This window comes from Rhipicephalus sanguineus, chromosome 1 (assembly GCF_013339695.2).
Source record: "Rhipicephalus sanguineus isolate Rsan-2018 chromosome 1, BIME_Rsan_1.4, whole genome shotgun sequence".
Lineage (NCBI taxonomy): Eukaryota > Metazoa > Arthropoda > Arachnida > Ixodida > Ixodidae > Rhipicephalus > Rhipicephalus sanguineus.
Genome location: NC_051176.1, coordinates 328,949,886 through 328,967,127, shown reverse-complemented (window position 1 = coordinate 328,967,127; position 17,242 = coordinate 328,949,886). Strand labels below are relative to the sequence as shown.

The following is a 17,242-nucleotide window of genomic DNA, read 5'->3' as shown; positions in this document are numbered from 1 at the left end:
ATAGCCATTTTCGTTGCTTTTTTTCTTTTGCGTGAGCATATTCTTGCTTTGGCCGTTGTTCTGGCGCATGAAGTATCGCTAAACATGAGCGCGTCATCAGCGGGCGCCGGATGCAATATATGCTGTAAACCGCCAGTTTTGTATTGCAGTAGCGAGCTCTCGCTTAAAAAAAAAGATCTCGCAGTTTTATTGCGTTTAGATAATTAATTAATTTATGGGGTTTTACGTGCCAGAACCACTTTCTGATTATGAAGCACGCCGTAGTGGAGGACTGCGGAAATTTCGACCACCTGGGGTTCTTTAACGTGCACTGACATCGATTGCCTTTAGATAAAAGTGACTAATATTTTCATGCTAGCGTTTGTACTCGGTAGTCTCTTTAGTGAGGTCATACTCTCACTAAATAAAACAATATTACTACAAACTTATAAGCACCTTACGCGCTCTCAGTTGATATATTCTCCTGAAAAGTGCAAGAAAATGTGTGGGAGTGCACAGCAGGAAATACCTATCCTAATCATGCCCAAGAAATAAAAGACCGAAAGTAAGGGTAGACCATGCAATCAGATTTTGCTTCTTGAAGACCCCTCACATGCTGGAAATTATATTTGTGTAAGAAATTGCATGCAAACACCGCTATCAGTTGAGTGCAAAATTCAGTTAGCAATTCTGCTGACACTATAATATGCCTAAAAGGTTCATATGCACTCTTTTCTACAGAACTATTTGTCCGCACTCCTGTACTTAGAAAAATGAATTTGTAATGAAGGCGTGGAAAAATGTAGACAACAATCGTTCGCGGAAATAAGTGAAAAGTTTATTTGGTGGGGCAGCACAATGACCTTACGTACTCCACAAAAGCCATGCGTATCAATCACTTTCATTTTTTTTTTTTTTCAAAGTGAAAACAGATGGAAAAAAGCTGAAATAGATTGAAGAGGGCCTTGCCCCATTTTGTACTTATCAGCGTGTGCGGCAAAAAGCATGTCTCCTAAAACAGCCCAATAGATGCTAGAAAAATACTCACAAAGAGACGCTAAATATTTTCAATAGCATACTTAGCATAGCATAAATTTAAAAAGTTCACAAAAGCACATGAATACTCAACACATATTGTTCACACAATAAGTGAAGACACTGAATCAGAAGAAATACTAAAAAATGACAAATAATAGACACATTTCCATTCAAACACATGCATTTTTATACAGATCTACTGGCGTTCTGGTAGATCATATTAATCGCACTGTTGATGGTACGCCAAGGACCAAAGCCACCATTCACAATTGAATTAAGGGTTTATTGCTATAGTATGCATGGCAGGGGCGTAGCCAGAAATTTTTTTCGGGGGGGGGGGGGGGTTCAACCATACTTTATGTATGTTCGTGCGTGCGTTTGTATGTGTGCGTCCCTATATACGCAAGCAAAACTGAAAAATTTCGGGGGGGGAGGGTTGAACCCCCTCAACCCCCGCCCTGGCTACGCCCCTGATGCATGGCGAGTGGCAATTAACATACTATCTTGCTTGTTTTTCAAATCTGGCATTTTCTTGTATTTGGTTCAGTGAAACAGAAAAAGAATATTCAGAGAAGATTCATACTTCAAGTTTAACCTACACTTGTAAAATCTAAACGCAGGAACAATAATAAAATTTAAAAAAATCTTCTATAGCAAGGAAAAAAAATTTAAGTGCAGCGGCTTATCTTGAAGTGCTTTGCTTTTTGGCGTTTTCCTGCTCTGTGTGTTTAGCCCCTTAATGTAAAAATGAAGTCGCGTAACAACATAGAATAGGATTATTTTTTGAGAGAGCATTGAGGCATGGCTTCGGCACCCAACCTCTTGTCAAAGCCTTGCTTTCACAATGGTCAGCACATCTAAAATGCTGTCTGCATGGAGTTCTTCACATGAAAAGCAGCCCGTGAACAAGTCTTGCTACCAATCTACATTATTCACAACTACAGGAACTGAAAAATTAAACGTATTGACGAAGCAATGCTCGGCCGAAAACCTGCAGCGACGACGAAACACAGCAGCAGCCCTACAGCAGCGGGGCGAAGGCTCCCATTGCTGACGATGGTAGCGCCGCCACGCGGGCACTCAGGAAAACGAAAACTCGTTTACATTTTTTGCGCCGCGGCAACGTACCCTCTCCCCCATAGAGTTTCCTACAATACTTACTAGAGGGAACTCTGGCGCTAGTGTCTATGGGAGCTGCAATGCATCGCGCTTCAGCCAGCATGGGAATCATGGGTAGTACACGGATTTGTCTAAACTTCGTTCTTTCGGCTCCGTTTGGCTCCGCGTCGCCTGCATCCGCTTTGTCGCAAAACGAAGTTAAGCAAAAATCAGCAGTTTCACTTCACCACTTTAACTTCTTTAGGCTCACCGATTCAAATCTGGTCACGAAGTTCACAACGATCCATTCTTTTATCCGAAAGAAAACCAAAACATGGCAATAAACAAAGCCACAAGTGCGTTCGAAGCCCACAAGCACGAAGACTAGGCAAATCCGTGTACTACCCATCATTCCCATGGTGGCTGAACGATCGCAGCGCCAGAGTTCCCTCTAGGTCATTTTAGGAAACTCTATGCTCTCCCCGGAGAGTGGGCTCACTACCCAATATTCTAGAACACTATAGCCCCAGAGAGCGCCGTGGCGCGGTGCATTGTGGGGGGGTTTATCCGCTCGCCTTTGTACGGGGCGGCCCGCTGGCCGGGCCGCCCGAAGCGTGCAAGTGCGGGCCCGGGCCGAGCCGGGGCTTGAAGCCGCGGGCCTGAGCCGGGCCCGGGCCGGGCTTGAAGCCGTGGGCCTGGCCCGGGCTTGAGGCTTCGGGCCGGGCCGGACTCGGTAAGTCGGGCCTTCGAGCACACGCGAATGTTATGCATTGCATGGTCTAAGGTATTCGCAATGCCCACGGACTATTGGCCTGGTGTGCGACTAATGGCGGCGCTGCGAACGGCGCCTGTATGACGTCAGAGCGGGGATTCGCGCGCTTCCGTCTGCTACGTATAGCCCAGCGCCGTGTTGAAACCACCGTTCTGGTAAATCTCAACAAAAAAGCAGTTCAGTTGGTTATCTTGCTTATGGTGGCTGCTGACGCTGTTCGAACAACCGTTGGTCTGCTTTTAACGTTCATTTAGAACCGCAGCTCTTTGTTTCGTAGAACTGCGGCCGCTTGTCTCCGCGGCGAGTGCTGCGCAATGGTGAAGTGCTGCTCTCAGTGTACTCCGTCCGCTCGTGAAAAAGTCGTTAGCTTTCACAACTATCCTAAGGACCCAAAGCTGAAGAAGAAGTGGATAGTCAAGTTCGGTATGGGAAAGCGCCCCACGCCTTCGTCGACAGTGTGCAGCAAGCACTTCGCGGACAGTGACTTCTGCTACCGCCACTCTTAGGTAAGCTTGTGACCGCGTTTAAGCGCCTCGCCAATACTTAAGCCGTTTACTGCACGCAGGCTATAAGCAGAGGTGAGGTACACCACGTGCGGTGCCGTCCCACAACCTGCCGCGAAGGGAGCCGACGACGCGGCCTCCGAATCGCCTCGCAGGAAAGCGCGCCTCGTGAGCTCAGCTGAGCGGCGCAGGATATCTGAGACTACGGCTGCATTTCGATGGTGTACATACGTATTTTACTTATGAAGGCAAGCGCGCACCTAGCGGACTGCTTATCATAAATTCATAAGCGAAACCTGTTGCCGCCGTTTGGTGTACATTCTCTAAAAGTTTTCACCTGATGCAGCACAGACACAGGAGCTCTTTAAGCTTTTCGTTAGGCTGCGTGGCGTGAAACTCGATCCAGCTTGCCTTTGCCACGTTAATATCTGTGGCCCTGTGAGTGGTATAATCAGCGATTAACTATTTGTTATATTCTAATACCCATGCGACGGCCCTGTGCGGTGATAACAAGAACTACGACGTAATATTGTTCTCACTGAACCAACATTACGGGACAAACTGTGATCATGGGCATCGGCAGGGGGGTGTGCAACAAGGCGGCACTTGCGCACTTGTTTGCAGGACGAGAGCTGCGACGGTGATGCGATCTCCTTTGACGGCCTCGACCGCGCATTCAACAACGTGGCCTGCGTCGTACACCGCCTCGCCCTCGATGAGACATCGCGACCTTTCACAAGCTTTATCTACATACTTGTAGATGCTGGAGAACGGCACGCTTACTGAAATATCGAAAGAAACACCCGAACTAATTAGTATCGCACGGCGGAAACACGATAACGAGCGAGAACATTCACACATGGTTTCACTTTCTTACCAGCAATGCGGTTGGTGGCATCGGCGCACTCGTCGGCCATCCGGGGGATCTCTTGGCCCTGTCAATTGGGCCGCAACTAAAACAAGTTCAAGGTTACACTCGAAAACATTCGTTGTATGCGTTAGTTGACCGTCGCGAGGCTGTTCGTTCGGCAAAGTTCCCGCCTGTAGCAGACGATCCGCATACAGGAGCAGCGGCTGCTGCGGCGCGGTTGAGAGCGGAATCCCCGCTCTGATGTCACACGCGAGAGGGCGCCACTCCAAGATCTCGAGGCCAATAGGTGGCGCGCCGTGCTTTTCAAGATGGCGCCAGGAGGAGGGTCAACCCGTTTGTTAGCATAGGAACAGATAGGACGTGCGGACGTACGGCCCCTGCCACTTTCACCGGATGAAGTCATGAGCTGCGCTGAATTGGATATGAGACTAAAGTACTTTCCCAAACGATGGAAAGTGCAAAGTACCCCCCACCTAATTATTTGCTGCGGTGTGAAAGGTTATATTTCAGCTCCGTTACCGTGCATAACGATGCTTTGCGAAATCCTGTGCGTGCTACATAAAACTGCATGAACTAAAATTGACGTATGAGCTGAACGGCACACCGACGTAGTACGTACCGAGCCTGCCTGACGAATTTGCCGCAGTAGTAGGCCGCCAGCGAGTAGCGTCATCGCTGCAGCACGGGACCGCACGTTTAACGTGGTTATGGTTTGCAAACATAATACGCCGTCGTCATTACTTGCGCAGTCGGGAATGCGGTACTACGTGAACACGAGCATTTAACATCCCATTAAGTAGCGCTTGTGTCACAGCCATGCTGAGACTCTAGCCGTGTGCAATTCACTCGCATGTTGCAGATTCGATCAGCCCGATCCAAACATGAATATCGAAAAGAATGCACACGTATGCTTTTCGCAACGTCGAAGAAGTTAGCCGAGAGGCGTAGATTGTGGCCGTGACTGCACGTTCCATCGCTCTAACCATTTCGCTTCGCTGGTCGAGCTCGAGCGTGTTGGCGATGCGGCGCTCCATAATATCCACAATAATTGTGATACACGCAATGCACAAGAGGAACTATGCTTTTATTCTGATCTCGCTCAAGGATATTATACGTTAAATACAATCAAAGTGACTTACGAGCGTGAAAGAACATTAACGCACGAGGGGACATGAAGTGCAACTCGCTCCTCGTGAGTTCAGCTGATCGTTCATCGTCGCTGTCACAGCTGTCACTCTCGGTGCTTTCACAGTCTTCAATGTCCAGTGAAAAATCCTCGTCGTCAAGATGGTTTCTTTCAACATCACTGCTGAAAGCAATCCGAAGAAATTCCTCCGCCGAACGACTGCGACCACTCCGCGTCACCACGTTTACAATTAGAGATACGTCTGGGCGCGAAGAACATTATGCTCTCGGATCGGTCAACGAGCAGATCGCTTGCAGTGTGCTGCCACCTATCAACAAACGTACAAAAACAAACGGCGCAGCGCTGGCTATGAAACCAACACCAACACACTGGCGAAGGACGGTGTGGAAAGCGTTCGCTCCACGAAAGGCGTGGAGCAGACGCGTCCTCGAATGATTGAAACGTCGCTCGCACGATTAGTAACAGCGCTTTGCTGACAAAGGATAGAGGCCCTATTTTGATGTATCGACAACTTGAGATCACTGAGTTTTACAAGAGCACATCGCGAGCCCGCGCGACCTCCCGCGTAGTGTTATGGGATTCATGCTCTACAAGAAACACTGACCAATGCTATATACAAGTAAAACAGGGTGAGATTCAACTGAATATGTCAGACGATAACATTTAACTAACCTACGTGGCTACAGAAAGCCTCGCGAAGCTGATAGTATGCGTACGCTGTGGGCTAGCATTGAAAGCGCGAGTTGCCACGTATTTTCACGAAAACTTCGCGTCTCGCAAGAACGAATCAGATTTCTCATGTCACAGAGGGCCCGGTTTGTTCACTGATGCAGGGAACATGTAAAGTCGTAGTGTTCCTTCCTTGCCAATGCGTTAACACTGAGGTTAGCACAGCCGAACAAGGGAGAGACTGCGTAGTGCTGTCATTTTATCGTCTACTAACCCTCCTCGAGAGGACGCTCCTGAATTCCGCTTGGCGGCGCGACAGTCTATGGGCATTGCGAATACTGTGCCAAGCTGAAGTGACACGTGCAAAGAGCTGGCTCTTCGTAAAGCTTAGGAATAAAAATAGAAAAACAGTTGAAGTGCTATTTTTTTTTTTTCACCAGTATAGATATAGATTGGCGCTGTATATTTTCGCCAACGTTTCGTCTGCTGGACCAGACTTCGTCAAAGTAACAAGTACATCGTGGTGGGTTTCCTTATAAACACACCAGGTCACGTATATATATATATATATATATATATATATATATATATATATATATATATATATATATATATATATATATATATATATATATATATATTAACAGCACTAACAATGGGCCAGATCACGGTTGTTCCCATGGGAGGAATAAAAATCTGGGTCTTTTATTCTAGGTTGACACATACGGTACATTTCATTTATATTCCTTGGTATTACGTGCCAAAACCACGATATGATTACGAGGCACGCCGTAGTGGCACCGGATTAATTTCGACCACCTTGAGTTCTCTAACGTGCACCTAAAGATAAGTATATAGACGGGTGTTCTTGCTAGAGCACTGCGCGGGCCGGATTTTACGGCCCGGGCCCGCTTTGTGAAGCCCGAGCCCAGCCCAGACCAGCGGTTCCAAGCGCGGGCCCGGCCCGGGCCCGGGCGTACATGACCTAGAGTCACTGGAAAAATTTCAGAGTATCGCATCTGTTTTCCGCGCGCCGCCGCCGACGCGATTGGCTTACTCGCATCACGTGACCTCTCGCCGCCATATCCCTTCCAAGCGCTTTGGGTGCAGGCGCGTTCAATGCAGAGCGTGGGCGGACATTTAGCAGTACTACGGTCCCCAGAAGCACTTCGTCGCTTTTTTAAAAGCGTCATGCAGACAGGGGCGTCAGCAGACATTTTTTTCGGGGGGGGGGGGGGAGGGGGGGCACGGGCCCGGTGTGCCACCCTCTGGCTACGCCACTGCATGCAGATGCCAGAAGAGAGTAGCTCACCATCAATCGAACGTTACTGGTGAGCTACTCTGGGAATCTCGTTTGCCGTGTGGGAAAAATTAATGTCAAAAGAGCGCCGTTCTACGTGGTTGCATAGTTGGACTGAACGAATTCGCCCCCCTCGAATAACACTCCTTCCTGGAGTGAACTACACTAACTTTGCTGGAAAAGATCTTATGCGACAGGATACTTCACCTTTTCGGTTCGCTATGGTCAGCGATATTGAAAACTACATACCTTTCTATTTGCTCGGCTGTTTATATCTCGATCTGTTGAACAGATTACGCATGCTATCCGAGTTATAAGCATGTCACGCACGTGAGCGAAATCGAAGATTTATTAAAGTAATAACGGTTTACTGTCATACATTGAAGGCAATTGTGGCACGATCTTTGGCACTGCACAAAACAGAAGCGTAGAACTCTGTTGATAAACTTGGTATAAGGCAATGTTATCAAGCGTATTTTTAAATTTGTTGCAAAAAATGCTGCTAAGGCTGCATTGCACCGAACGTACCCTTAAAATACTGTATAGTTGGTGAGAAATGGTCACAGCAAAAAAAAAAAAAAAAAGCAGATCCCACGCAGTGAGAGAGTCGATTTTATGCGAGCCCTAGGTCTATACACATACTGTGTTGCAGTAGCATGCGCTTTAAAAATTCCTGGATGTGCTATTTCTGATCAAAAGAACATAAAGCACCGTGCCGAGGAAGTTTTAATAAGAGTGCATTATGAAAAAAAAAAGTGCAGCAGTCCAGAAACCAAACCTCAGCTGTTTACGCGCTGGCAACGCCAAAAAAAGAACTGTTTGTCGGAACATATGTGCACAGCAAAATATTCGCAAATTTATTGCAACGTTGGGAATATTAAGGAGACAAGAAAGAGGAAATGAAACAAGTAGTGATGTCAATCATTTTTGATGGCCTAGTTTCTACGTATCGTAAGATAAGATGCACCTTACCTACCACACGCCGATTCGCCCGTGCGTACGGCTGCTGGCGTTCCGAATCAAGACGTCGCGCACAACTTCCAATTACCGTACACACACAACTTCTATTACACATATCAACCAGTTGAACAGCAAGCACGGTGCGCAAACAAGGTATGCGTCAGCGATCAGTCGAAGGACGCAATGTTGAATGTTCTCGACGTTGTTCCATAACGTTCTCGAATGCAGTGAACCTGAACACCGACTGCAAAGCTAGCGCAGTCAAGATTCACCAAATGTCGAAGTAAATGGCATCTCGCACGATGTCACTGCGCTAATGCAACTACGTTTACAGATCCGGACCTAGCGAACACGCCCGGGCGTGACACGAAAAGAGACCGATGAAGCCGTGAAGAGAGTTCGCGAGCACATGGCAACATTCGCCGTACGTTTCATTAGTTACACCGCTAACTGCGCAGTCGATTCATACCTGTCGATGACTCGAAATCACTTCTAATATCCTCTTGTAGAAACACACACACATAATGCCGTTCTGCCGAGCGTAACACGGCACTGAGGCTAAAAGATCGGTCACTTCTCAGCACACGCTAGCAACGCGCGGGACGGTCTGGAAGGAACATGGCCGCCGCCACCCAATGTTGCCCGCGTGCATCCTACCTTTGCGGTACTCTGATTTTCCAGTGACTCTAACATGACCGAACCCAGCCCGAGCCCGGCCCGTGGTTCCAAGCCCGGGCGTACTTGACCGGACCCAGCCCGAGCCCGGCCCGGGTCCGTCGTTCTAAGCCCGGCCCGGGCGTTCATTACTAAACTAATCCAGGGCGCGCTTGTTCATGATCAGGCCCGACCCGGCCCCGCTAGAGGATATTAGTCGTTGATGATGATTATTAATGATGCCGTGCGCTTTGTAGCGGGCGATCGGACGGAAAATCCGGTGTGTACATGCATCGAAATGTTGCGCTTTGTCTGCGGTGGTAGCTCAGCGGTTAACCTGTTTCACTGTTAAGTCCTAGGACGTGGGTGCGATTCCCGCCGCCACGGCGGCCGCAATTTGATGGGGGCGAAATGCAAGAACTAGAGCACTGCACGGGCCGATTTTTCCGGCCGGCCCGGGCCGGGCCCGTGAAGTGCTCTAATTGGTAGATGCTTCTGATACACGCGTCTTTGCTGCACGTGGATAGAAGCGGCATCGGCAACAGATCCAGATAACTTGAGAACGGTGGCTGATGCTCCGTCTTAGTGAATGCGGTGGTTGTACTTGAATTCACAGCGGTGACAAGGAACGGGACCTGCAAGCAAGCAAATATGAACACGTTGGGCACCATGCTTGTATTCGTGCCATGCCCGCAACTATGAGTCCCACTGCCCCACAAAGGGTTAAAGGGACTCAGCCAGAGCGTGCGATTAGATCCCGGTGTAAATGAAAAGACCGTGGATTATAGTGACAAATTCAAGTGTCCTTTTCGCAATTTGCTAAAGGAAGGGTGACCTGCTTGGGTTGCTCTAATTGTCGATTGACTGGTCACGCCTGCAGCCGCCGCGATATCTAGGGCCCTATTCTGAAACTATCGTGAAAGGCGGCATGCAGTGTCGCCTTGCGTGACGTATAGCCTGGCGTGTTCAATAATTGAATAAACGGTGCTTAAAGTGCTTTCAACATTTCTTGTGCAATTGTTTAAAGCGCAGTATAATATTTAAATAATGAAACCTGGTGTGAAAGGTATTTTTGTTGAGAGTTTAAAACGGGGCACTCAGAGAGTTCAGCTGTGGCATGCCGCCGCAGCGACATTGTCTCAACATTTCAACATGTTAACCCAAGAAAATGACGGTTCATGCTGCTGGCACGTTCAGATCACAAAAAAACGCGTGCTCACTGAAAGCTTCAGCGTAAGTCGCGCAAAGCTTCCTTGTCACAGCGAAGCACAGGCCCATTAGTGCTCGTACTCCCTGTAGACCAAGCTTCGAGATGCATGGCTTCTTCCTCAGGGGGGTTATTTTGTAAGCGTTCTGTCAGAATGGAGGCGTTGATCAAACTACACGCCACTACAGGGAGCCGCACGGGATTGGTCGAGGCAATGTTACTAGACTAGGTTGGTAACGTAGTCTAGTAACGTTGGGTCGAGGCTTGTCTGATGGTGAAGATGTGAGAATAGCAACTGGAAACAGCAGCACGTGCTCTCCTGTTCGGTGCTGTCAATCGTTTTGGCACAGAACGGGCAAGGAACAGATGGAGACACGGAGTAAGCCCCGTTCTGTCCGATAGAACGGATACAAAATGGTCTTCGGACGACTTGGATTGGATCGAAACGTAAGCGCTGGGGCCGTAGAATTGAATTAGCCTGTTTTGTGCCTGGCTTATCCCAATCCCGCGCCGACAGTTTGAGAAAAGCGCAACCAGGGGGGCTATTTTGTAGGAGTTCTGTCACAGAATGGAGGCGGTCCATTCTGTCTCACACGCGATTGGTGGAGGCTCGTTTGATAGTCAAGACGTGAGAATAGCCACAGAACGGGCACAGAACGAATGAAGGCCCTGTTCTGTCGATGGAACAGATACAGAACGGTTTCCGGACGACCTAACTTATCGAAACATAAGCGTTTCGGCCCGGAGAATTGAATTAGTCCAATCAAGTTGTCCGGAGACTGTTTTGTATTCGTTCTATCGATAGAACGGGGTCGCAGGCCGTTCTGTGCCCGTTCCATGGCTATTCTCACGTCTTGACCGTCAAACGAGCCTCCACCAATTGCGTGCGGCTTGATAGAACGAACCACCTCCGTTCTGTGACAGAACTACAAAATAGCCCCCGAGCCCCTTACCACCGAACAACTCGGGAGAGGTTCTTTGCAGTACGTTCCACATGATTTCGATCGTGGCGCCGTCACTTCGTAGCGGAGCTCTTTGGAACGCCGCTTCGCCGACTCATGGGTGTTCTCTGGCCGGCTGGTGTTGACGGATCTGCTGCGCTCGAACGAGTCCCAGCGTTTATTTCACGGTGTAAGGAAGTATTTTTCTGGCACCGTGGTTTGTCTCTGTACCGACGACGATGACCGCGAGTCGTGACAATACAAATGCAGCCCGTTAAACCTATCAAACCGATCGGCTCTAGTGGCGCAGCGGTTAACGTGTCGTGCTCGAAACTGCGAGGACGTTCGAACATCGCTGCTGGCCCGTGTCTTTTTTTTCCTTTTTTTTCCGGCAGGGTATTGTTTGGTGTTGCATTAGTCTGTTACCAGACTGAGAAGCGCGAAGCGGCTCGTGGGTTACGTGCGCCCCAGTGACACGGGCACACCACGGACGCTGGCACGGACGGGCTGCCGGCTAAACAGCGCGTGGCCGCGACAGTGGCCAGTAGCGCGTGACGGAGACCCTGCCAACCGGCCATTGAGCGTTAGCGAAATGGCCGCACTCGCGAAGCGAGGGCGAAGCCATGAATAGTTTTCCGCGCCCGAAGGGCGCAGAGGGCCTTCACTGAGCAACAGGAAAATGGCCCTTTAAAGTGCCGGCGCCACAATCGAAAATCCCTAGAGATTCTGTCCCCAGGTACCTAGCCGTCGAACACAAAAGGATTCGTGGACACGCATGCGCAAAGGAGACCCATGTGGAACGTACTGCAAAGAACCTCTCCCGAACAACTCATCAAATGGTGTCACCACCTAGCGTCCAGTCAAGACATTAAGGTGGTGGTTCCACTCCAGTCTAGTTTCATTCTGAGCCACCAGAAGACGCCACCAAGTCACGTTTGGAAAAAAGAGAGGAAAATGCGCTCTCCGGCCGTCGCGACAGCGAACAGCCTCTCCCTGCTGCTGCAACTAATCCACTCTTTTCAGGGGCACCGCTGCTCCTTTGAAAAGTTCAAATGTGCTTGACGCCCCCCCCCCCCCTTCCCGCCCGCTCCCCCCCCCCCCAAAGAAAAAAAAGCACGGCCCAGAGAGCCTTCGTACTCCCATGCAACAGTCCAGAAAAGAGCACGGCCGGTCTAGAGGCGCGCGCTCGCTCCTAAGGAGCGAGCGCGCGCCTCCAGACCGGCCGTGAAAAGAGGTGCCTCTCTCTCTTGGCAGTATAACTACGCGCTGAGCCACGCTGGCTGCCGCAAGTGCTGCTTTTTTTTTTTCTCCCCTTCAACGACGCCTCTTTCTATCTCTCCTTCTGTGATGACCCTAGCTTACTTGTCCCTTTCCCCAGCGGTGCGGCTCTTTTCACGGGAGGAACAATTGCGCTGCAAACCGCTCACGTAGGCTGCCTGGCCAGCTGCTCTCCGTGACATATAGTGCCGGAATGCGGCGTTGGGTGACAAGCTCTGTCGCGGAGGCCACATCACAAGCGAACCATGAGACATCACATCCTTCCGTGTACAGTGTACATATGTAAATAATCCTCTCTGTCGCTGTCGTTTACTCCTACCTCATTTACTGATTGTCACTACGCAGTCATCTGCTTGAACTAGACAGCGGTCATCATAATAAACTCTCCTTTTCCTTTGTTCCATTTCTATGTACTTCCTCAAGTAAACGGCCACTTACGTCTACCACTCTATATGCCGTTACACACCCTGACACAATCGATGTATGTACTGAAGATTTTATTTCTCTCGAGAAAGAATTGACAGCAATATTTTGTAGAGAGAACGCTATAATTATGCAGTAATTATTGTTCAAATAATTACGGTGACATGAGGGCTTCTATTCACACTTTATGTATGATTTGCAAATGCTCAGGGAAGTTCTGTTCTCGTATATATATATATATATATATATATATACAGAAAAGCGAAAAAAAACGTGCGTGCGAAGCAATTTTATTTTACGTTTCGCTGGAGGTCTAAGCTTCATCAGATAAAGCTCGGACCGCGAGCGGAACGTAAATACAATTGCTTAGCACGCGTGTCTGACTTTTCTGAGAATATTTCACCGAACCTAGAAACCCTGCGTTGTTTCTAGTAAAGCCCCTCCATGAGTTTTCCGCCGACCAGGTTCTAGGTTCGGTGAGCAAGCAAAGAAGAAAATGGGGAAAGAAGCGCCGTTTCGGCGGAGTGGAGCAGGTGCCGTAGATACGGGCGGGAAAAAAATAAAAAATAACAATAAATAAATAAAATAAAATAAAATAGAAATGGCAGAAAGGAAACAAAACGCATAGCGCGGCTTCCGCGACGCGCCTTTGAAGGTCGCGGGGGGCATTGTTCCTTTGCTTGGGAGGCAGCGGTTACTTGCTGCGAGGGGTGCATCCGTGGCATAGCAAGCCCCGATCCCCGCGCCTTTTGCGGTTACTTCCAGAGGGGGGAAAAGGGTCGGTGTTCTTTTGTCGCTTACCCGTTGCGTGTGTGTGGGGACAAAGATTGTGCATACGCACGAGGCCGTTTGAGAACTACAGTTCAACCCTCATGTCTATGACAATGTGGCGGCGTGGGTGCAGGAATCCTGCCCGTTAGTGCGGCTCTCCGAGGCGCCTGTGGTTGAAAAATCTAGTGCGGGTGAGCCTATCCCATTTAACAAACGAATTAATAAGTTAAACAAAACGGTTAAAATATAAAAAGAAAGGAAGAAGATAAGATTAAAACGTAAATATATATGTATATATATAATAAAAAGACAAAGGTCAGATGTGGGAAAGATATACACTGAATACTGAAAAGTCGGGAAAAGATAAAACATAAAAAAGGAGAACATGTCAACAAAAAAATACACATAAGTACAGAATATGCAAAGGTGTCCGGTCGGTCCGCTCCCCCAGATATTTGTTCGGTACTCCATTTTAGCATCCGGCACGAATTGCAACTGTCAGGATTCATTTCCCGTCAACTTTTGCATGACCGAAGAAGCGAGAGGTTCCCCATGTTTTCATTTATGCCGTGTGTCACTGTTTCAAATTTGTGGATGAAATAGGACTCTTTTTGTTCCCGTTCACGAGTACTGCGGAAGCCTGACTGCAGGAGGTTGACACGTATTTTGTCGAATTAGTGTTCTGGCAAACTCAGATGTTTAGAGAAAGGGAGATTTGGCAGAGTGCGCGCGTGAGCTCTGTGATTATTCAGACGTAGTCGTATATATATATATATATATATATATATATATATATATATATATATATATATATACGCAGTAGAATTGACAGCGAACTTCCTGCGGCAAAAGTATCCAGAAGACATCGTTGTCACTGCAATTGTGCTGGAACGTGAGACAGGGTGGTCTCACAGGAAGAAAAAGAAAGAATAAAGACGAGACGGCCTCCAGGATAGCAGTCAACTCCCTCCCGTTGTCAAAACCCTGCCGTTTGTAATACCCTGTGGAGGGTCTTGACGCTATTTCTGCGGCCCTTGTTGGGAACACGGCTCAGTTTTACCCTGACCTGCAACACGGGGTGTAAGCAAACTCGTATGTACTCCTTCCTTCCCCCATGGAAGAAACGCGCCCAGTGGTTGTGTGTAACACCTCCCCCCCCCCCCCGCCCCTCCTCCTCCCCTCATTATACCCGACAGAACTTCTCGTTCGTCTGTAGGAGAAGACAAATTCTATTTGACTAGGTGTGCTCTTCCTTCACCGTGTAACATAAGCTTCCGAATGTAACCTAAGCTTCCGAATGTTCGAAAGACGGGTAGTTTGGCAATTGCGTGCTACGACGCTGCCGCTCTGACCCACGGTGTCAAACCCGTGGCAACTGCCTAAGCAGCACAGTTTTCCCTGCTATACGTACCGTCATTTATTTCATTTGGATTGAAACTTCAGCAGGTTAGTATCAATTCACCTTTTGGTTGATGCCGCATTTATTTATCATGTTACCGTATGCAAAGCATCAGACGAACCGCCAAACCATTTGTATGAGAGAGCTCAAGCAATTACGTCTTGAGCGACACATGAGCGATCGAGACTCATATACGCGTGGCATGAATGGTCCTGGTGCGTTATTCTCTTGTCGGAGGAACGACTTCTCTATTCGCGTACGCTATTTCAATAGGATTTTGATTTTTAATAAAGTTCATTACAATAACATGATGAGTGGTCGTTTCGCCCAAATTGTCAGTAATTGGCAGCAAGCTCGTAGATTTTTTAGGCCGTTATTACCTCAAGCTGTATAATATTCTCGCGATGGAACCCGGGGTGCATTCAGACTGACCTTCCGGGTGTGCAGAGAGTTGTGGGGAAAGACTTAGGGCACTCTGCATCTCTCACGCATCTTTCTAAACGCACATTGACTGTATTACTCCTATAGGTCGCACCCACTTAGAGTTCATGAAGAGCATGCCAAGGCCAAGACATGTGCAATAAAAAGGTGTTGGCGTCCCAGCCCTAAGACCATAATACAAAATAGTTCCAAAGGATGTTGAAGAAAAGAACTTGTCTCACTTTTTGGACGCATGGCTGGTCAATTCAAATGACTATGAGGGCAAACATATTTTCAAGGAATAAGTTTCAGTGCAGCCACATGTTGTGGGAGTGTCAGGGCTTAATAGACAAATCGAACAGTGCCGATTCATCCGTCTCTTCCACCGCCAGCCTCCGCTCGCGCTGGAAGACCGCACTGCTCAGCTCGAACCTGACAGCACAACTCTGGGCCGTCCAGCGTGCCGAGGAAGCCGCTTCGAGACAAGGTCTCGGAACCGCGTCCGCGGTGGGTGCCCAGGCCCACTAAAAAGATGCCGGACTCAAATCTCATTGATTTGACAATAAAGTTTCCGTTCTTCTTCTTCTGTATATATGCTATGCAATGAAGGGCTGCTGTCATGTAGCAAACAAGAAAGAGTCAATTTACGTTGTTGTGACAATTTATTTAGTACGAAAGGAGCGTAGGCAGCACTTCGTTATAGCCACGAAAATACCTGAACATCACACACACACAAAAAGCCCCCAAAGGTAGACGCAAACATTCAGAGAAGCATAAAATCGCTCAAGCGCCAAGCAAAGTACATATAATCACGACTGTCAGATCAGAGCTTGTGACAGCAAAGAATGAAGGTATACATTTTGTTATTTTCCGTTATGGCTACCATACACAAACTTTTACAAAAGTTCATTGGCGCTTCTCTGGTCATGTGTCCCGGCCATTGCTCCAGAAGAAGAGCGCACATGAATGACTATCTAAATGAAAAAAGAAAGCCTGAGATGACACACCCGACACAATAAAGCAAATTGCTACCTCATGGCTTGTGTAAGAGTCATTGCTATCCTCAAACCATTAGCCTGCATCTGCCAGTTGATGGACACAAGGTTATTCTCCTCATGAGCACTTTTTGACAGTGCATGCGCCAGCAGTCCTAGGATTCGAGGCCGTGGCAAATGTCGGAGTCGGCACTGTGCCTTGCCTCCTTGCTCTTGATCGAACCTCGTTTAGACTGCTGGTGCGATTCGATCGCTTTCTCATTCCACTGTTGTCTGCGGATGGGCATGCTGCGGGTAGTACGTGGATCTACAATTTCGGGTAATAGGCAGTCTCTGTAAACTCTGATCAGCAGCGGAAGCATTTTCACTTGCCAAAAGGTATCGTCTCTTTCGATCCGCTGTACGTGGATGCCTTTCGACGTGCAGACGACGAAGTGGCAGAAACTCCTTTTAGTGATATGGAGCTGGCCTTGCACTTGGTAGTAATAGTTATGAGAGTGGCTTAATTTAGGTGGTTCATTTATTTGGCCCCTTTGATTAAATTTTTTAGCTGCCTCATATGGCTCCTTCGCAGTGAATGGGCACTTCACTTCCACGATCCCGTCGCTCCGACACAACTTTTCGTTCGTCTGTAGGAGAAGACAAATTCCATTTGACTAGGTGTGCTCTTCCTTCACCGTGTAACAGAAGCTTCCGAATGTAACCCAAGCTTCCGAATGCTCGAAAGACGGGCACTTTGGCAATTGCGTGCTACAGCGCTGCAGCTCTGACCCATGGTGTCAAACCCGTGCCAACTGCCTAAGCAGCACGGTTTTCC

General features: G+C 48.3%; 1 protein-coding gene across 2 annotated transcripts in view; it reads left to right on the top strand.

Moving 5' to 3' along the window:
* Positions 1-17,242, top strand: part of LOC119379527 (RCC1 and BTB domain-containing protein 1) — a 151,590-nt gene that overhangs the window by 38,871 nt on the left and 95,477 nt on the right. The window lies entirely within an intron of this gene.